Raw genomic sequence first — 22384 nt, 5'->3', positions numbered from 1 at the left:
AGCATAGGTATCACACAATTTTTACTCCTATCATTATTTTCTGTGTCTATTTTAAAGTTCAGATTTTTAAAAAACAATAAATCACTCTGTTACTTTGGTATTTTAGGAATCTGAATCTGAAAAACAATTTTGTTATGTCGATAAATTCACAATACTACTCGAGGGCTAACATAAAAGTTGTGTTAATTATTATAATGATTATAATTTTTACTTTAAATATTGGGGCTTTACTTGTTTAGCTATTGATTCTGAGATATGCTTTATGCAAATTTAGTTGGTTTTTATTGTTTGTTTTTAATGGAGCTGATAACATTGCACTGTCATAAACCAAGGACTGCTTTCTCTTTAAAGGTTTCATTTATTTAGTTTTAGATGAGGAAAGGGAGGGAGAATGGGAAGGAGAAAGAGAGGGAGACAAACATCAATTGGTTGCCTCTATTACATGCCCTGACCAGAGACCAAACCTGCAACCCAGGTGTGTACTCTGAACAAGTATCAAACCAGTCTTTTCACTATGTGGGAAGATGCCCAACCAACTGAGCCTCACAGGTCCAGGCAAGGTTCAGTTTTAGAAACTACTTTATACCCAGACAGTGGACATTTCTCTTTGGTACAGAAGATTAATTGCTTTTCTTCTTTTGAACCTCACATACATATTGATTAATAGCTACCAAGAATGTTGACTATGAAGTACCATAGAAACTGATCTGGGAGGGGTACTAAATATTTCTTTTTTATTTACATTTTAATTTCAATGTTTTATTCTTTGACTTTAAGTAATTTTTTTATTTTTTCAATTACAATTGACATACATTATTATATTAGTTTCAGGTGTACAACCCAGTGATTTGACATAATTTACTAAGTGATCATCCTGACAAATCTCATACCCAGTGACACCATACATAGTTATTAAAATATAACTGACTATATTCCCTATACTGTAGTTTACATCCCATGACTATTCTGTAACTACCTATTTGTATTTCTTAATCTCTTCACCTTTTTCACATCCCCCAACCACTCTCCCATCTGGCAAATATCAAAATGTTCTCTGTATCTATCTACGAGTCTGTTTCTGTTTGCTTGCTCATGTTTTTTAGATTCAGTATTGTTGACAGACATGTATTTATTGCCATTTTATTATTTGTATTTTTTATCTTTTTTCCTTCTTCTTAAAGAAGACCCTTTTTATGTAATACTGGTTGGTGGTAACAAATTCCTTAAGCTTTTTCTGTCTTGGAAGCTCTTTATATATCATTTGATTCTAAATGTTAGCTTTGCTGGATGTAGTAATCCTGGTTGTAGGTCCTTGTTTTTCATCATTTTGAATATTTCTCGCCACTCCCTTCAGGCCTGCAAAATTTTTGTTGAGAAATCAGATGGGTCTTATCAGAAGACTAACTTCTTTTCTCTTGCTGCTTTTAAGATTCTATGTCTTTAACTTTGGTATTTTTATTATGATGTGTCTTGGTGTGGCCCTCTTTGGATTGATCTTCTTTAGGACTCTTCGTCCTTCTTCAATGTGTATGTCTATTTCCTTCATCAGATTAGAGCAGTTTTCTGTCATTATTTTTTCACACAGATTTTCAATTCCTTGATCATTTTCTTCTTCTGGCACCCCATGATGCAAATATTGGTACATTTGAAGTTGTCCCGAGGCTCCTTATACGATCTTCATTCTTTGGATTCTTTTTTAAAAACTGTATTGGTTTTTTTTTAATATTTTATTTATTTATTTAGAGAGAGGGGAAGAGAGGGAGAAAGAGAGGGAGAGAAACATCATTGTGTGGTTGCCTCTCACATGGCCCCCACTGGGGATCTGGCCTGCAACCCAGGCATGTGCCCTGACTGGTAATCAAACTGGTGACTCTTTGGTTTGTAGCCCAAGCTCAATCCACTGAGCTACACTAGCCAGGGCTGTAATTTATTTATTTATTTATTTATTTATTTATTTATTTATTTATTTATTTATTTATTTATTTAGAGAAAGGAAAGGGAAGAGAGAAAGGGAAGATTTTTTGTTCCACTTATTAGTTGATTTATGTATGTACCCTTACCAAGGATGGAACCCATAACTTTGGCGTATCAGGATGACATCTAAGTAGCTGAACTATGTAACCAGAGCTGTATTTTTTTCCTTTTGTTATTCTGACTTGTTGTTGTCTGTTTCCTTATCTTCCAAATCTCTGATTTGATCTTCTGCTTCATCTACTCCACTGTTGATTCCCTGTAATGTAGTCTTCATTTCTGACTGGTTCTTTTTTGTTTTCTGGTTCAGTTTTTGTGTTTCCTATCTCACTGTTAAAGTTCTAAGTTCACCTACTCTTCCCCTAAGGTCCTTCAGCATCCTTATAACCATTGTTTTTAATTCTACATTTAGTAGATTGCTTGTTTCCATTTTGTTTAATTTGGGGGGAATTTTGTTGTTTTCATTTGGGACATGTTTCTTTGCCACATTTTGGCAGCCTCCCTGTATTTGTTTCTATGTATGAGATAGAGCTACTACATCTCTCGGGCTTGGTAGATTGGCCTTATGTAATTAGTGTCCTGTAGGGTCCAGTGTCACATCCTCCCCATTCACCTGAGCTGCAAACTGCAGGTGAACCTTCCCCCACCATGCGGGCTATGCACACCATCCTATTGTAGTTGAGCCTTGACTGCTATTGGCAAATCACTAGAAGGGATTTACCCCCAAGCCAGTTGGCTGCCAGGAGGCTGCAACAACTGACCACTGTGGAGGATCAGCTGTGTGGGGGCTCACCCCACAGACTGGACCCACCCCATAGACCAGGCCCACTCGAGCGGAGCTCTGGTGCCTACTGAGTCTTTCCCTTGAGTGTATGGCTCATGGAAGTAGTTGGGTGTTGCTCTGACATTGTCTGAAACTGTTCACTGGGTGCACTGGCTCTGGGACCTCCCAGGAGTTGTAGGCCTAGGTGGGCTGCTACTGATGTTCTGCCTGGGGTCACCCAACAGGAGCTACAAAGCGATCTGCAGGTGGCTAATACTTGTGTTGGGCTTGGAGGTGCCCAGGAGAGTCTGAGCCGCAAACCAAGGCTGCTAGTGCTAGTCTTGGGGTCACTTAGTGAGAGATATGGGACATAAAGGTCAGATGCTGCTTGTCTGAGAAATTTTAGAAAAGTCTGAAGCATGAAGTATGTTTGTATGAAAAAGCCACTGGAAACAGTTTGGGAGGGCCCAAAAGTTGGGTGAAGCAGGGTCTTGGAATCATCAGGACAGGGCTAATAGCTTTAGCCAGGTTGATGGAGATTCAGATATGGCACCCACCTGCCAGCTCCGTGGGAGGGGTTCAGGAAAGGAACAATAGACTCTGCCAGCACTTCTCTCTAGGAAAAACCTGCCCCTCCAGCTCTCACCCTGATGCCAAATAATTCAGTTCTTCCCCATGCATCCCTGGTGTCTTGAGCTGCTGCTCCAGCACTAGAGCTCAGAGTGAGTGAGTCCAAGTAAGCCGGTATGAGGTCTTTTAAGAGGAAAGCCTGGGATGCCAGAAGTCCTTCATCTCACTCAACAACAATCCATGCTGATTTTTACACCCAGAAGTTATGGAGACTTCTCTACCTGGCCCTGGAACCCTGGGCTTGGGGCCTGGTGTGGGGCTTGGACCCCTTGCTCCTCGGGGGGGACCTGTGATTCCAAGACATCCCTCTTGATTTTTATCCACCACACATGGGTGTGGGCCCACCCATTCCACATCTCTGCCCCTACCAATCTCCATGTGGCTTCTTAATATCCTTAATTGGAGGACTTCTGTTCAGCTAGATTTCAGGCACCTCTGGATAATGATTGATCTGTAGTTTAGTTGTAATTCTGATGTGGTTGTGGGAGGATGTGAGTACTGCATTTACCTACACTGCCATCTTGACCATAAGCTCAGAAATAGCATGAATTTTAAACTAAAATAGTTATGTTGCTTTTTTATATCTATACCTTCAGTATGACTTATTTCTTTAAAAACCTATCAGTTTTCATTTTTCCAACAATATTTCATAAAAATCAGACTATGAATTAATACTTGATTATGTATTAATTCATAATCTGATTTGAATCATCAAAAAAGACACATCCGCTAAAAATGTATAGTTCAGGCATGGGTGTTGGTTGATATTTTTGTTTAAGTTAACCAGTAAGACAAAAGTAAAACAGTGAAAAAGTATGTTGGAACGTCATTCATGAATTGGGTAATCGTTTTCAAATACTATTAGAATTCTCCCTCAATTTTTTGTGCTACTTACAATGTCAGGCCATGTGACGAAAAGTTTAATTCTACATTATCAATATGTTCTCCACAAGCCTGTGCCTATTTTTGTAAATAAGGCTTTGTGGGAACACAGCAACACACATTTTAAATGTTAAGAGTTCCAAGTAGTTGTGACAAAGATTATACTGGAAAACCTGAAATATTTACCATTTGGTCATTTACAGAAAAAGTTGCAGATAATTGGTCTAGAAAATCAATAAAACATAAACCAAGCCTGATTCGTAGCATTTGCCAATTTCCATGGTGTAAACATTCCTTTTGCAGCCAATTTTATGCTATAAATGTGATATCTGTTAACAGAGTTGGGAAGAGATACATATATTACACAATATTTTCTTCCTACAAATGGACAACTTCAAGAGCAAAGTTACTAGTAAAATGAAGTTTAAAAAAGTGATGAATTTTGAGTTTTTACCTGTTTTAACATATTTAACTATAAATTTATAAAATTTGATTTTTAATATGGTTATGCTTACTAAGTAGCTTATAAAATCCATGAAAAGTTAGCACGTTAGCCTTGTAAACTGGTAAAAGCCAACTGTGTGTACTACTGACTCTATTTTCTTTTTAAGTTTTAATTACTGGTATTTACTTTTAGAGAGAAGTGAAGTGAGGGAGAGAAACATCAATGTATGAAAGATATATTTATCAGTTGCCTCTCACACGCCCCCAGCTGGGGACCTGGCCCACAACCCAGGCATGTGCCCTGACTGGGAATCCAGCCAGTGACCTTTTGGTTCACAGGCTGGCGCTCAATACACTGAGCCACACCAGCCAGAGCTACTAACTCTATTTGGAAAAGGGCGCCAAGGGAGGCTTTGGGAGGGCAAGTAATTAGCCTAAGTTGGTAAGTGACTGAGTCAAGATTCAAATATAGGTCCAAAACTCTGACCCAGATAAGGCTTCTTGGTGAATAAGGGCCATTATTGACTTCTTTTTTAATTATAATTTGTAGGGGGGATATAGTGAGGTAACTCCACATACAAAGGAATGCATTTTCTTAATATTGCATACTGTTTTACTCTGTGAAAGGTTAGAGCTGTTGGAGAAGTTGGAGATTGGTCTTATCCAACTCCTTTACTTACTAAGAGGAAATTCAGGTCTACTGAGGTGACGTGACTTGATGTCAAGCGGTTGAGACTGGATTGATTTATAGCTCTTTCCACTACACAGCACGGCTTACTCTAAAATACCCACCCTGCAATGAACTTACCCCGAAATCACCAGGAACCTGGTTGGGGACTGGCCTAGTCGAGCCTAGGGCAAACCTCCCAGGTGCTCCTGAGTCAACCTGTGGTAACTCTGAGTCAGAGTTAATTAATGCCAAACTAGGGAAGCACAAAGCCCAAGGCGGTTAAGGTACGTGGATTCCTCAGCGAGCACCGTGGAGAATTAGACGCGGCCTCAGGAAAAGGAACCCCGCCTCTCACACAGCCAACACGGCACTCCGCAAAGCAACAGCGGCAGCTGCGAAGGAACGGCACGCCGCGGGTGGCGCGCACGCTCATCCCGAGGCCGCAAGGGAGGCGGGCAGGCGTGCGCGCCCTTGTGGCGGTGGGCGGGGTTCAGGGCGGGGTTTCGAGCCGGACCGGGGCGGGGCGGGGCCGCAGGAGCTGCCGGAGCTGAAGGTGCTGCTGCTAGGTCTCGACAGGTGCGCGATTCAGAGCGCCTGGGACCTGTGGCAGGGCTGAAAGCAGTGCAGAGAAAAGACCGCTTTTAGTCAGGTAAGGGCCTTCTCTTTTCATATCCTCCACAGCCGAAGAGTATGCGGAGACCTCGGCTTTCCTCCGCACCTTCTTTCTCCCCTGACTTCTAGGGCGAGGGGAGCACAAGAAGGATCCCCTTACCCTATAATGAGTGAGTGGAGGAACCGCTGATCCTCTGCTCTTTCCTCATTTTTGGGTGCTGCTCTTGGGTTGGAAGCAATTATATGGGGTTGAACCTTTGCTGCCTAGGGGCGGGAGCTGATAGGAACTCTTTTTTTTTTCTCCTAATTTATAGATTTGTTTTTTTTAGAGTGCGAGAGGGAGAGAGAGGGAGGAAGGGAGGAAAAGGGACGGAGGAAGGGTAAGAAAGAGAAACAAGTATTTGTTGCTCTACTTACTAATGCACTCATTGGTTGTTTCTTGTATATGCCCTGACCAGAGATGGAAACCTGCAACCTTGGCGTATCAGGAGGACACTCCAACCAATTGAGCTACCCACCAGGGCAAAAACACTCCTTTTTAACTATCCATATATTTTTGGTGTGGTGGAGGAAGGTGGTAGTTCATCCAAATTCAATTTCCCAGGGAAATAGTATTATGATATTCAACTGCTCTTTTCCCTTCTTCATTTTCAGTCATTCCCTCCCTCTTCTATTTTTCTGCCCTTCCATTCTGCCAGTTGAATTCTTTTTAAGACACTTATATCACTTATATCCTTTGGAGGTATGTTGAGACTATAGCAGTCCTTGAAGCTGGATGTATCATCTCCGAATCACCATCCTGTATCTATTGCTGGCACCTGTCACCAATGTACATAGCTGTTAATATAAGGTAACCTTACACCCCTGGCTACACCTACTAAACTTGAAGTTGTAGGTGCTAGGAGTAAACCATCTGGCGTCGGTCCTTGCCTCCTTCTGGTGCTTACAACAGAGTTTAGCTGATCCTGGTGAGAGATATTTGAACTACTATTGTCTTTCACTTAATTCCAGGTTTCAAAAAGCTGCCTAATCCAGATGGTTCTATCAACTTGACTTTTCTAGTTAAGATACTCAGGGAGTTATCAGCCTTTAAGACAATGCCTCTTTAGGGAAGAGGTCTTTTGCCTGAGATAGTCTTTGTTTTGCTCTTGATTTAAGTGGTTAAATGGAATACTTTTTATCTGCATAGTTTCTAATACTATTCACAAATGATAAATATTTTAGGAACTGTGAAATAACACTCTCTTCTGAGGTCTGGTATAGACACAAAAGAAATGATCCTCAATAAACATTTCTAAGTTGCTGTGGAGTTATATCATGGATGAAGGATGATCATATTTTAAAAGGTAGACTTTAAGAAGTTAGAGAGTTAGCAGAAGAGATGATTTTAAATGAAAAAAAATAAAAACAATAGAAAAACACATAACATGGCAATAGGTAATTCCTGTAGAAACTTTTTTTTGGGGGGACAAAACATTTATTGATTGCCTCCAGTTTTGTCAATCCTACTGTGGATCCAAAGTTCCAAATGTCCCTACTATAAAAGAGCTTAAAGTCAAATGGGTTAGGCAGGTCGGTGGGTGCAATGTACAGTATTAGCAAGGTCAGTGCTATACTAGAGGTCAGCCCAGAGTGCTATGGGAACATAAAGAATAGTTTATTTTTAATTCTGTCTTCTAGTCTTCCTTAAAAACAAAACAGTAAACAGTCACAATAGTAAAAAACCTTTAAGTAATAAGGTTCTCTTTAATTCATAAATTTGTATCATTCATATTTCTTACCTTGTGTTCTGTCAACATTAAGGCCTTTTGAAAATGGAATTAGGTCCTGTTGTTAATCCCTTAGCAGTTCAGTAAATGGTTGGTGGAGCTATTTTCACTGTTCTGTAATGGGCCTGGAAGTGTTGTTATCAGGCAGTCCCTGAACTGTAGAGCTACTGGGAAGAGAATAGAGTATTGGCAACATTAGTAAAGCAGTGCCATTTTGTAAAAATTGCTCCATTGCGTAACTTTGTTTAACTTGGTGCATTCAAACTTTGTTCCAGACTCTGGTTAAAAGGTGGACCAGATTTCAACCTTCTAATAATTCTAAGAAGAGAAAACTTCAGAAGTGAAAACAATTCTGTTAACAACACATCTTGGTAACAGAGGATACTTTTTTTTGCTATAAGGTGTCCTCAAAATCTTTTTCTTTCTTTTTTTCTTTGGAGGTGGGGATAGGATGGGTAGATAGGTGGAGAAGGAAAGGTCAGAAGTGTTAGGATTTTTGTAGAGTTTTGATGATCTGTAGTTAGTTACATAAATGGTGGTGGTTTTATTTGGTCATTTGAGCCACGGTACTTGTTGAGCACGTTTCTTCGACATTGTTTACGTCCTTTATTTCTGTTTACACTCTAGGAAAGTGGTCTCTACAGGAATTTTTGGAAAGGCAGCAGGTATATTTGCATGTACTTACAATTGGAACCTAAAATGATTACATTGTTTTCTTACAATGTTTTTAGGTACAGAGTTCTTCAAAGACACACAGACAAAAAAAGAATGTTGAGAGTATAGGAGATGATTAGACATGTTTACCATAAAAGGCCACCTAACCACAAATTGGGAGAATTTGTCATTATTTATGTTGACCATGAAACTAGTTTTCAGGCATTCTTAATTCCATACACTCAGAAATAGACAACTTTCATTTAGATTGGAATTGTACTCTTTCTGCAGATGGAAAAGTGTGTAACTTGGTTCTGAAGTCAGGAATTTCCCTATGAAAAGACCTTTGGTTTTTTTTAAGGTTGCTATGGTCTTTCACTGCATTTTTTTGATAGGAAGTTAAAGTACTTTATTTTGGATTGTATACAGTAATCTACAGGTGATGTTAAATTACTTCACACAGACTCTCAAGGTTCTTTAGTGACAAATGAATGGTTGTAAATTGAGTAGTTTCTGCTTAATGATTGTGGAATTAAGATTCTATGGCAAATGGTGCTCCTAGTAGGACCATACTGCTATGTTTATTTTGTGGCTGGATGTAAAGTCCTTGAGACTCAGTCAAGTTATTGAGCTTATGCAGACCTCTTTTCATGAAAAGGGCAAAGTTTGACCCAACAAGCAATTCATTATTCAGCACATCAAGTTCTTTCTTTAAACTTGAAAATATTTGTAGGGACTTAACATGTCCAGTCTTAAAAAGTTGATATGATACCATACCATTGTACTTTCTTTTTCTTTTATTTCAAATAAGTTCTTAACAATGCTACTCTAAAACTAAGAAGTTTCATATTTAGAAAAAATTCAACTTTTTTGTACTTCTGATAACATGTATGGACCTATTTTTCCCCTTATTTATCCCATAACATAGCTTACTATTTGGAGAACCTTACTATCCCTCAAATATGTTTTTTCTTGCACACCAAAGTATTGCCAATTTTTGTTTTGTTAACGCATAGATCAGTAATCCTGATATGCTTTTACTGGGTTCTAGATATCTACAATTTTTTTTCTTTCATAAACTGAAATCAAGCAAATGCTCTAGGACTTCTTTTCCTCAAGGTCAGTTTTACTAAACAGGTAACATTTGCTTAGATTTGGCTTCCACCTCCAGCACTGGAGGAGATCTGTCTGTCTATACATAGTACCCAGTGATTTCCCCGTAATGGCCCTGTCACTGTCCTCCTTACCATTTGGCAGCATTTGACCAAGAGGACAACTTTTCTGGTTCTCCCTTTCATTTGGCTTTCTCCATGTGACTGTACCTCGGTCTCCATCTTCTGAGCAAACCACTTCTTCCAATGTCCTTCCCTAATTCATTGTCTTTTTGCCCCTTAAAAGTGGGTGTGTGCTGTGGTCCTGTCCAGCATCTTATTCTCAGTATACCATCTCCCTGTGCAATTTGATCTGCCTTAACACCTCCATGTGAGTGATTTGCAAATTTGTCTTTTTAGAAAACTGTTTTCATATTATATACATAAATTCTTGTTTTGTTTGCATATATAAAACATACACATTTAGAAAATAAGTACAGATACTAATTATAGAAAACCTGGGAAAATTAATGATAAAGAATATAAAATATTTCATAATCTGTTCCAGACAGAAATATAATTTGATATATTTCCTTCTAGTCTTTTTTTATTTGGTACACACCCTAACAAACACACAGGTAATGGGGCTCATAGTATTATAGTAGGTATAGTTTTGTATCTCTTTTTTTTCACTTTACATTATGTCATAATTTTTCATTGCATCAAAATCATTTGAACACAATTTAGTGGATGTTTAATAATACCATATTGTATTGATGTTGCATAATTAAATTGTGCAGTTGGGAATTTTGATTGTTACATTATTAATAACTGAAAAAATTGAGGCTAAGTTTATGCATAATTTTTGTACAGATCACTCATTCTTCCCTTAGGTTAGATTCCTTCAAGTTGAATTACTAGGTCAAAAGGCATGCAAATTTAAAAATACAGAACTTCCAAATTGCTTTTCATAAAGACCAGACTGACATTCTCACCTGCAGGGATTCTGAATGCCCATTTTAGTGGATTCTTTGTAACATTGAATATTATTTGTAATCTTTACTAATTTGATAAGGGAGATTTGATTTTTTAAAAATTATTTGTGAGCAAATACTTTTCATACGCTCATTTCAATTTCTTTCGTGAATTGCAACTTGTTCAGTCCATTCTAATTTTTATTTCAGTCTTAACATTTTAATTATGTTGTTTTTCTTTCTGGAGTTCTTTCATTTATTTTGGTGAGGGGAGTGGGGGGAGTATAGTTTTTATTAGGCCAAACTGAATAAGTGGAGTAACAGAGTAGAAAGTGTACAAGAAGTTTCACTTGTGGTGTTCTAAATGCCCATTGTTGTGAGAAGCCGGATTGTGACTGATGAAACAGCATTGCACAACGGGGAGGGTGCTGGCCTGAGAGTCAGGATTCCCACCTTGGTGCTGGAAACCAACCATTTAGGTTATCTTGGGTAAGTCATTCATCCTTTCTGAGCTTTATCTGTAAAATGAGAGGGCTAAGCTCTTGATCCCCAAATTCATACAACCTCTGTCCTGAAAGGATGACTTCTGATCACTGCTCACTATACATTTTGAAATTATATTCTCTCCCAGCCCTGGGCCTTTACCCATTTTAGACATAGAGAGCCTGAGGAAAGACTGAATGCAGTAATGGCAGTTTCCACAGGGGGAGTGAGGCTTAATGGAGCCTGGTGGCAATTGTGCCCTCAGAACAATGGAAGTTGCAAAGACTGGTATTTTTTAGGCACTCCCACAGATTGACACTTGCAACCCCGTAAGGTCAGTCTGAAAAGCCCTGCTGATTTGTGTCACAAAGCACCATCACCTTCAGTGAATGGAGAGCTAGTCTTACTTATAAGAGGTGGAAGTTGCCAAGCCAAGTTATTTAACAACTTTCACTATTTTATTTTATTTAAAGGTTTTATTTATTTTTAGAGAGAGCGGAAGGGCAGGAGAAAGAGAGGGAGAGAAACATCAATATGTGGTTGCCTATCATGTGGTCCCCACTGGGGACCTGGCCTGCAACCCAGGCATGTGCCCTGACTGGGAATCACTATTTTATACTAAAACTACCCTTAGTGTTTTTCTTTGTGATTTCTGTAAGCTCTTCATTTTAAGAATATCAATTCTTTGTTCTTTGGTCAAATGTTTAACTAGTAGTTTGCCTTTTAATTTTGTACATGGTATATTGTTACTTATCTGTAGATCATTTTCTTTGGGATTCCTTTTCTTGTTTTTATGCATAAAAGTCTTCTGTCATCCTGATTAATTATTCACTTTGATTTGCTTTTAATTTTATGGTTTTACTTTTTATATTTAACTTTTAATTTGTCTTGAATTCACTTTGGAATACCAAACCAGTATGTTTAGTGCCTTTGAATGTCTCTGAGCTTCAGATCTGTATTTCCAGCTACCTGGTAGACTACGTGGGTAGTATGTGTATTATTAGGTGCCTGTGTTCACCTGGTTTCCCTAAGGAGAAAGTTTGAAGTTGTCTTGAACATTTTAGTCCTCCTCTCCTCCCACATTTAATCACCAACATTGGTTGATTCTGCCCCAACGGTGATGATGCCTCTTTGATCAGTCTTGTAATTCAGATCCCCCTTTTTTGCCAGAGTCCCCTGAGCAATCCTTAGAGTTGGCTTCAGTTTTTCCCCTTTCATTCAGTCCCGAGTTGTCATTAAAAAATAAAACACTGACTTTCAAAGTATAGTTCCCTCAGTTACTTGTTACAGAATCACCTGAGGTGTTGGTTAAAAAGGTAGATTCCCAAGTCCTACTTAAATCTACGAATCAGCATATCTGAGGAATGGGGCCTGGGAATCTGCAGTTTTAACAAGTACCTCAAGAGATTCATTTATACACTTAAGGGGAACCACTGCCCAAGTCAATTAAGTCTGAGTTTCTCTGCATGCCATTCAAGACCCCCACTCCCACACCCTGACAGCTTATTTTTCCAGGCTTATCTCTCACATCACTAGCCACCCACCTGGCACTGTAGTTATACAATGATTCCCGGTTTCCTGGACCCACCCTGTCCTTTCCTGCCTCTGTGCCTTTGCTCATGCAGTTCCCACAGCCTTATTCTCCTCCCCCTCCCACTCCTGATGAAATCCTTTTTCTTAAGAGGTCAAATAAAATGCTAGTTTAAAAAAAGAAAGCCTTTTCTAATTTATCTTATTTGAATCAGTGTCCCTCCTTAGTCTTCATTTAGCACTTTATTTTTACTTATTTTTTTATCTTAATGCTGTCACTATTTATGAATTATTGCCTCCTTAAAAGATTATAAACCTTCTAAGTGAGAACCTTGCCTTTCCTTTTCATTTCATAGTCGTTATTCATATAATAAGCAATTAAATATGTAGAGTACATGAAATATATCTCATCTTGCAAACACTATTATACAACAGTATTCAGCTTCACCTCACACTTAGAATAAAATTAAAATTTTTATCATTGGTTATAAATTATTATTTAATCTGGCTGCCATGCATCTGTTTAACATCTCATACTTCTAATTCACTCCCTAGCCATGTTTCTGCTGCCTCAGGGCCTTTGCATTTGCTATATTCTCTGCCTGGAAAATCCCCCATCTCTTCTTTTTACCTGGCTGGCTTCCTCTATCCTCCCCATCGTTCAGGTTTCAGCTCAAAGAGGACTTCCCTGACCACTATCTAAAGCATCTGCCCCCTTTCCTACCACCACTCTAGTTACTCTTTTTGTATTTCCTTCACAGCCTTACTCACAGTATTTAATCATCCTGCTTCCATTGTAGAATGGAAGCTACAGGAGAGCAGAGACCTTGTCTGTCACTTTTAAGGTTGTGTCTTTAGCAAAGAGAGAACTGCTTGGCACATAGTAAGTGCTCAATAAATATTGGTCGAACAAATCAATAAACCTTGAAGATAGACTTCTCATTTTAACAATTCTTGTTTTGATTCACAGTCCAAAGCTTTGTTGTTGTTGTTGTTGTTGTTTTAATGTCCAACAGCTGGGGTAGTTCCATCAGGGTTCAAATCAGGTATCAGTCCCTGAGGATTTCTGAAGGTAGCCAGACTAAGGTTTAGATACTGTGATAGGCACGATTCAGTTCCATCTGAGTGCAGGTTTTCCAAAGTGTTCCCAGGATCCAGGCCACTATTTTACTACCTGTCAGCATCTACTTCCATACTTACTACTGCTAGCCAGTACTAGTCTTTAACACTCATTACATTTTTAAAAGCACATACAGCAAAACTGGCATCCAGTTGACTAGAATCCTAACACAATCAGTTTTCTTCTGTTTTCCTTCTCTAGAAGAAAAACAAGAAAGCCATGGAGAATCCTCAAGGAAAATATATTTTCATTATACTTACTACACACCCGGAAGTAGGACAGTGTATTGATTAGAAAGGTTTTCAGCAACAGCTTTAAACAAGGGGTTTCTTTGTTAACATCCAGTTGAATCAGACAGCATAACTGATCAGTTCTAATTATTTTCCTGTTTCTCTTCACTGGGTAGCCTTATTTTTTAATTTCACTTTTTTCTTGAAACTGAACATAAATTTTATTTAAAATAATGTTGGTTTTTATAGCAATTTATAATTTTCAAAGTATTTTTACTTTGATCCTCTAATTCAGTCCTCATAGCCATTCCATGTGAATTATTATTTGTTTTTCAGATTAAGAAATTTGAAAACCAAAGAAGTTGATTGACTTTCCCAAGCCAACTAAAATACCACTTCGCAAATTTCTCTCAATAATTTTTAAATTTAATTTAATTTTTTAAATTTGTAGTTATTGATTTTAGAGAGAGAAGAAGGAAGAGAGAGACAGAGGAAGAGGGAGAGAAAGAGAAAGAGAAACATAAGCATTGACTTGTCGCTCCCCTTGGTTGTGCGTTCATTGGTTGATTCTTGTATGTGGCCCAATGAGGGATCCAGCTTGCAGCCTGGTGTGTCAGGACAGTGCTCTAACTGAGCTATTGGCCAGGAATCAATAACTTTTTTAAACAGCACTATAATTTGAGGTAATTTTTAGAACTTAAACATTAAAATTTAATCTAAACACTAACATTAATGTGTTTTTAACCAGTCCTTATTAAGAAATGAGATCCGTAGCATCAGTTAGCAGAATTTGATCACTTCTGTGGCTGTGCGAGTCGGTAATTCTTTATGTGACCAGACTTAGCTGTGCTTGTCCTTGATTAAAGCATTGTTTGGTGTTAGCTTCTCAGATTTTTACAGAAAGGAAAGATTAGAGAACTTGCCTAGAGAAGAGTCACTTTTCAGTAAACCTGTTTTAATTCTCCTGCTTGAAGGGATTGGTTAAATTGATCTCAACTGGCTTTTCAGATTGAGCAAGACCTGAAAAAAACACAACATCTAAAATTTCAGATAAGAAGAATGGAAGCCAGGCCCTTCCTGGAAATGGCCAGGAGTGAAACTAAGAAGCCCTGTATTTGGAGAAAACTTGATTAATTATTAAGGACGAAGGACTGGTATAAGAAGGTTATATCTTTAATGGAAGCGGCCTTCTCAAAATAATTGTTTATATTCCTTCTGCTTTGACATTGTAAAAAAGACTTTAATTATCCACTTTGTCTTAATTAAGCATGTAATTGGCCAGGCCTCTGAGCATATACTTTATAGGCAGATATTCAATTATGTAGGTGGGCCTTTGTCAAGATATGTGGCAACTGGGAAGTAGCACAGGACTGTTTATCGTTTGTGTAACAGATATTTACTGAGCCCCTACATGGTACGAGACTCTGACATTTGATGCATCTGATGATAAGGTACGGAATGGTACAAAGGTTAAAGGAGAAACAGGCTGTTAGTAAATCTGTGCTTTTACGGCCTGGGTCAACTCTAGATTTCCACATTCTTCTCCAGTTAACTATGCTTTTCTCTACTTTTTTCCTTAAATTTGAAGTTACAGTCATAATTATCTGTTTGTCTACTTATGGAAAGAGATTTTGCTCAGTGTGTATGAAAAAACACTGACAAAACTCTCACTCCCTTGGGTTATGTTGTCTTTACAATGAGTTAATTATCGACTTGGGAGAAAGGAGGAAGAACCAAGGGAATATGTAACACCTTAAATTTGAGAGAGTGGTAGAATTAAACTTGGATTAGATCTTAGTTCCTTAAAGAGAAAAAAAATATGATTCTTTTTTTTTAAGATTTTATTTATTTATCTTTAGAGGGGAAGGGGGTAAGGAGAGAGAGAGAGAAACATCAATGTATGGTTGCCTTTCGTGTATCCCCTGCTGGGAACTGGCCTTCAGGGAACCAGCCTGCAACCCAGGCATGTGCCCTGACTGGGAATCAAACCATGATCGTGTGCTTCACAGGCCCGTGCTCAGTCCACTGAGCTGTACCAGCCAGGGCAGGTATGATTCTTTATGAGCTAAAATTTGTAGACCAAAGTCAGTTTTTAAAGGCTGTAGTGTCTTTTAACTGTCTACATAAGATATGGGAAGACTACCACAGTTATGAAAAAGCTAATTTGAGTTTCAAAAGTGCAAGAAGGTAAGATAGTCAAGGGAATCAGTAAAGTAAGAGAAGCCAGGTGGGAAGGCGATACTTACATTATCTTCAACTCAGAGTTTTTATAAAGGTGTTGATAACACGTAAAATTTGGCCCTTACAAGAACATTACCATTTCTAGTTCTGAGACTCTTAGCATAAGACTGGCCCAGACCACCCACAGGCTCTGGGCAGACGCAGCTTGCAGGAAGTTGTTAGAGCGTGGACATTAAGGGTCGGTCAGGCTATTTCAAAGCCTGGCTCTGCTTCTTACTTGAACAATCTATGTAACCCTTCTGAGTCTCGGGTTCACCCTCTGTAAGATGAGAATAATAATATTTGCTTCATGGTACCATAAGATTTCAGTGGTATTTCATAAGGATTTCATAAGATCAAATGGAATGAATCACCTTGCATAGGACCAGTGTTCAATAGCTGATCCCCCAGGCTTATGCAAAGGTGGCCCAAATGTCTGCCTGATTCTGACACAGTCCCTCTAGAGCAGGGTTGTCCAACTCATTTTCATCAGGGGCCACATCAGCCTCACGGTTGCCTTTAAAGAGCCGAATGTAATTTCAACTCCTTTACAGTTAAGGAGTAGTTACATTTATACATTCCTAAAATTATTTGGGCCCTTTGAAGGCAACTGTGAGGCTGATGTAGCCCCTGGTGAAAATGAGTTGGACACCCCTGCTCTAGATGGTGGGTGATTAGGGTCTATGTCTACCTCCTTGTTTTGGTCTAATGACTCTGGGATCAAGCCAAGACTAAACTCTCAAAGCTGTTTTTATATTGGAATTGTAGGGGACCCTTTTCAGAAAAATTAGATGTGTTTAGATTCCATGTGAGATATTCAGATTCCAAAGGTAATCCTGATATTCAGAGCACCCTTCCTTCATATGTAGCCCCCACCCCCTCACAACCGAGAGGCAGAAGACTGGCTAGTTGAGGGTACCAGCTGGAGCACAACCCCAAACAGTGATCTTAATGCCTCGATAGTCATGTAGTGTTTGTCAGGCTTCTCAGAGGGCTGTGCTCTGGTGGGACTATTAATAAGCAGTTAAAGGGTGGATGTCCTACAAAAGGGAAACTCTGCAGAAGCGAGGATCGCATCTGTATAGTCAAGCAACAATTCTATTTGGAAAGAATATTAATGAGATCTGGATAGAAATCAGACACCAGCAAAGGACAGCTGCTGTCAGAGGCAATTTGAATTGTACAAGGAGTTACACATGATATTCAGAAAGTCCTTGTGCAATTTTAAAAAGTAATTAAGTTGTACAGTTAATAAACAATTTATAACCAAAAAGCAAATGTATTGAGTGGCCAATACACATTTGAAAATATACTCAACCTTCCTCATGATTAAAGGAATGAAAACTAAAACAATGTACCATTTTTCACACATCTAGCAAATTGGAAAAATAAAAGTGACTGATAATGCTTAGTATTGACAAGGATGTGGAGAATAGGCTTTCTCTTATAGCTGATGGTTCAAATATATGCCCTGGCTGGTGTGGCTCAGTGGATGGAGTGCCAGCCTACAAACCTAAAGGTCGCTGGTTCGATTCCCATTCAGGGTGCATGCCTGGGTTTCGGGCCAAGTCTCCAGTGAGGGTCATGCAAGAGACAACTGAAAGATGTATCTCTCACACATCAATGTTTCTCTCCCTGTCTTTCTCCCCCTTTCCCCCTCTCTCTAAAAATTAAGTATTTTAAGAAATATATAAATTGATGCAAATATGTACATATGTATGTGTATGTATGTGTGTGTGTGTATATCATGAAACTTGTTTTGAGGAACACTTGGGAATGTCTATTAAAATTTTGAATGCACAGGCCTTTTGAACTAGAAAGGCTGCTTCTGGGAATTTACATCATACATGCACACTTCCAAGTAAGCAGTAGTAGAGGCATGTTCATTGCAGCCTTGTTCTTTATAATGAAGAACCTAAAGCCATCTAAATGTTCCTTGACAGGGACCTGGTTAAATAAGTTATAGACTATTTTGGAGTGAAATAGTAAGTGGGTCTTAAAGGTTGAGGTAGATCTGTATGTCCTGATGTGGGAAAATGTTCAAGAGGAAATGAATAATTGCTACAAAGGACATTAACATAAAATCATTGTAATTTTTAAATGTATGCTTTTATGCATGATGTGTGCTAACATCTCTGTGCTTGAGTTTTCTCATTTGTAAAATAGGCATCAGAGTAATATCTACCTAGTGAGTGACTGTGAAGATAAAATGAGATAATATATGTAGAATGCTTAGAACAGTTTCTGACACATAGCACTGTGTTTGGTATTGTCGTTACCACATGTAGGCAATATCAGGAAGCTTATATTCCAAACTGTGGCCGAGGTTACCAATGGGAAGTAGAATGGGCTTGGGGGAAGAGGCGGGCAAGAGCGGACTTCTTTTTCTTATTGTCTATGCTGAGCAGGCCCATCCCTTGACCAATCATTCTAACCAAGGGAGTTAGTGAAGAAAATGACGCTCTGGTTTGGTGTGTTTGTTCAGACCTTTGGAGCAGGAGAGGTTCCCTAGAGAATAGGATGAAGGTGAAGGACGGTGGTGTGGGGAGAAAGGGGGGTGCTGATGGACTCCACCTGGCTGCTGAAGCTCTTTTGAAAACCGCTAACCTAATTTAGGATTAAATTTTTTTAATTGTACAAGCACCTTATGAAGTTCCCAACAATTATATCGAGACTTATCCTTTTTGTAATTTAGTAACATTTATACTAAAAAAGTGATTTTAATTTGACTTTTGAATAAAAACTACAAAAAGTAATTGCTCAGTGTGATCAAAACAAACATTTAAGAAGAGACAAGTCGTTTTTCTAATAATTATAAAGTAAATATTTTAATATTTTAAAGAGACCGTGTGGCGTATTTTTCAAGTTTCATCCAATTCTGTGTAGCATGTGTCAATTCTTCATTTTTTTTCCGTGGGCAAACAACGTATGTCCCTTTATGTGGGTAGACCACATTTCATTTATTTACTTATCAGTTGATGAACATTTGGAATGTTTCCCACTTTGGAGCCATTGTGAACAACACTTCATGAACATTCACACACTAGTTCTTATGTGGACTTGAGGTTTCATTCCTCTCGGAGATGCAACCCCACCACACACATGTATTTCTAGGAGTGGAATTGCTGAGTCATGTGATGATTACATGTTTCACTTTCTGTGGAAATGCCAACTATTTTCCAAAATAACTGCACCATTTTACATTCCCGTCAGCAGTGTCTGAGGGTTTTAGCTTCTCCAAATCCTCACCAACACTTGTCACTCTATAATTTTTAATCACATCGCACAATAAAAAAATAGTTTACATTGTTACCTACTTTATACAAACACAAATAAAAACTTTATAAAAGAATACCTATACTATGTGCAATACACTGACATTTTCTATTTTCATTCTCTTTTTTTTTAGGACTTATATTTATTTTTAGAGAGGGAGGGGGAAGAGAGGGAGAGAAACATCAGTGTACAAAAGAAATATTAATTCGTTGCCTCTTGTATGCACCCCAACTGGTGACCAAACTGGCAACAAATCATGCGTCCTGACCAGGGATCAAACTGGCACCCTTTCACTTGGCAGATGACTCCCAGCCACCTAAGCCACACCAGTCAGGGCTCTCCTCTTTTTCATTAACACAAACAAACAAACATGCTGGTTCTGTCCCACTAGACTGATTTCACAACTCACTAATTTTGTGACCTGTAGTTTGAAAAACTCTAGGCTATTTTCCTGGCTGGTATAGCTCAGTGGATTGAGCGTGAGCCTGAGAACCAAAGGATCATGTGTTTGATTCCCAGTCAGGACACATGCCTGGGTTTTGGGCCAGGTCCCCAGTAGGGGCCGTGTGAGAGGCAACAACACATTGATGTTTCTCTCTCTTTCTCCCTCCCTTCCCCTCTCTAAAAATAAATAAATAAAATATTTTCAAAAAGAATTTCTTTTTTGCTGTTTTCCCATTTTTCTTAGACTACATAGAGGTCTTAAACTCCTTCATTTCAGTGTTTTCAACAGTGATCGGGAAACCTCCAACGAATCACTTTAAGGTTCTTGTAAAAATGTCATCTTCCTAGGCCTAACTCCCGACCTAATGAGTTAGAACTGTGGGATGGGATCTGGAAATCAAAAGCTTCTAAATGATTCTTATATACACTCAAGGTTGTGACCTACTGAATTAAGTTTTTCCCTCCCTTTTGTTTTTCATATTAGCTCCCTTCTGGCTTTTAGAATTATTATTTGGCTTTGCTACCTGAAAAACCAAATAATTATTTAAAAGAATTAGCACTTACAAGGAAACACGTAAATTATGCCAACAAAGGGAGTTGACTAAAGCAATCTACTCATAGGGTTCAGTTTCATTCTACAGTTTAGTGCTAGAGTCCATTTTTTGATCACTGTATCCACTGATTTCCCATAATTTGGTATGATTTGCCTTGGGATAAGCAAACATAGCCCACTCTTTTGTTTCATTTCCTTTTCCCTTAAAGTACTAATCCATAAAAATAGCTGAATCCAACAAATGATTTCAGATACCTGGTATACCTTCCTTTATTTAGCAAATACTTAAGTATTCATCATGTACCAGGTACTGTAGTGAGTTAAATACAGTGTGATTAAAAAAATACAATGTGATCAGTGTTGGGGGTGGGTTCAGTGCTTTAGCAACTTAAGAGAAACTTCCCAGAGCAGGCCGGAGGGTCAGGGAGGCATCTGGAGGGAAACGCCATCCAAGCTGGGACCTGTAGCATAAGGCCGTGGAGGAGCGCGTGCGGGGAAAGGCCAGGGATCAAGAGAGAGAAGTTGGACCTGCTTAAAGATGTGAGAAAAAGTTTATACAAAGTCTACATGTCAAAGGAAATAAAGGAGTTCTGTGAAATAATACTTACTGGTTAATAATAATGATGATAATATTAAAGATTGAGCATATAGTAGGTGCTGGGGGTGTAGTATATACTGGATGTTTAGGAACTTGTTTTAATTCTCAGAACAATGCTCTGAAGTAGATTACTCTTCCTCAATTTAGAGATGAGGAAACAGAAACAGTATTGTAATAACTTTCCCAAGGTCACACAAATTAGTGGGAGGTGTGAGATTTGAACAGCTAGATTGAAACTTAATGGCCTGGCCCTGGCTGGTGTAGCTCAGTGGATTGAGCGCAGGCCTGCGAACCACATGATCGCGGTTCGATTCCCAGTCAGGGCACATGCCTAGGTTGCAGGCCAGTTCCCTACAGGCCAGTTCCCAGCAGGGGATGCACAAAAGGCAACCACACATTGATGTTTCTCTCCCTCTCTCCTTCCCTTCCCCTCTAAAGACAAATGAATAAATGAATAAATAAATAAAATCTTAAACTTAATGGCCTGTGCTCTTAGCCTCTGTGCCATTCTCTGTACTATGTATCATGTACTAAACATTTCATTTCATGTAGAATTATTTTCAGACTTTATTATTTATTTTCAGAGAGAGGGTAAGGGAAGGAGAAAGAGACAGAGAGAAACATCGATTGGTTGCCTTTTGCACGCCCCCAACTGGGGACCTGACTACAACCCAGGCATGTGCCCTGACTGGGAATCGAACTGGCAGCCTTTTAGTTTGCAGGCTGGCACTCAATCCACTGGGCCACACCAGCCAGGGCTCGAGTTTTTGATGAGACAGTGTAGGTGGTGGTGTATTCCTCAGGGAAGTAAATAAATTGCCTATGATCCGCATAATTAGAAAGAGGCAGAGTGAGAACCTGTGAGTCCTCTTTTTAACTTCAGACCTTGCACACTTTTTGTTATATTATATTATCTTTCAGTTTATGTTATGTTTTAATTTTTTTATGTATTGACTTGGGAGAGAAAGAGAAGAGAATGAGAGTGAGAACGAGAGAGAGAGAGAGAGAGATAGGGAGAGAGGGAGAGAAACATTGATCAGTTGCCTCTAGTTACTCTCCCAACCATGGATGGAACCTACCACCCAGTATGTACCCTGACTGGGAATCAAGCCTGCAACCATCTTGTTGCTGGAGCAACAAGATGATGTTCCAGCCAGGGCTCATTGATTGATTGTTATATGGACCCTGACCAGGATTGAACCTGCAACCTTGGTGTTTCAGGATGTTGCTGTAACCAACCGAACCACCTGGCCAGGGCCTATTTTGTTTGATATAAGTAAGAATTCATGTGACAGCTCATCTTTTGAGAAAAATTATTTGTGGTTAAATAAACTTTGAGGGGTAGAGATAAAAGAGAATGACACATATGATTTGGGCTGTGTTATGTTGTGTATTTATGGGACATATGAAACTATGCAACATACAGTGGAAACTTTAGGACTGGAAGTCAGGAGGGTTAGGACTTATGAT

General features: G+C 38.9%; 1 protein-coding gene and 1 long non-coding RNA gene across 3 annotated transcripts in view; one reads left to right on the top strand and one right to left on the bottom strand.

The window, feature by feature from the left end:
- LOC128626821 (uncharacterized) overlaps nt 1-5703 on the bottom strand; it is a 36136-nt gene extending 30433 nt beyond the window's left edge. The window contains exon 1 of the long non-coding RNA XR_008390882.1: nt 5499-5703. This is a non-coding gene — a long non-coding RNA (uncharacterized LOC128626821). The remainder of the gene's footprint in view (nt 1-5498) is intronic.
- Nucleotides 5704-5882: 179 nt separating this feature from the next.
- The window catches only part of LIMA1 (LIM domain and actin binding 1), a 79727-nt gene continuing 63225 nt past the window's right edge, over nt 5883-22384 (top strand). For both annotated transcript variants that reach the window (XM_037136606.2, XM_037136597.2), the window contains exon 1: nt 5883-6009. The gene's annotated coding sequence lies outside the window, so the exon portion shown is untranslated. The remainder of the gene's footprint in view (nt 6010-22384) is intronic.

This window comes from Artibeus jamaicensis, unplaced genomic scaffold (genome assembly GCF_021234435.1).
Source record: "Artibeus jamaicensis isolate MK-2021 breed Jamaican fruit bat unplaced genomic scaffold, CSHL_Jam_final contig_233, whole genome shotgun sequence".
Lineage (NCBI taxonomy): Eukaryota > Metazoa > Chordata > Mammalia > Chiroptera > Phyllostomidae > Artibeus > Artibeus jamaicensis.
The sequence above is the reverse complement of the archived record's forward strand: the minus strand, read 5'-3'. Positions and strand labels throughout refer to the sequence as shown.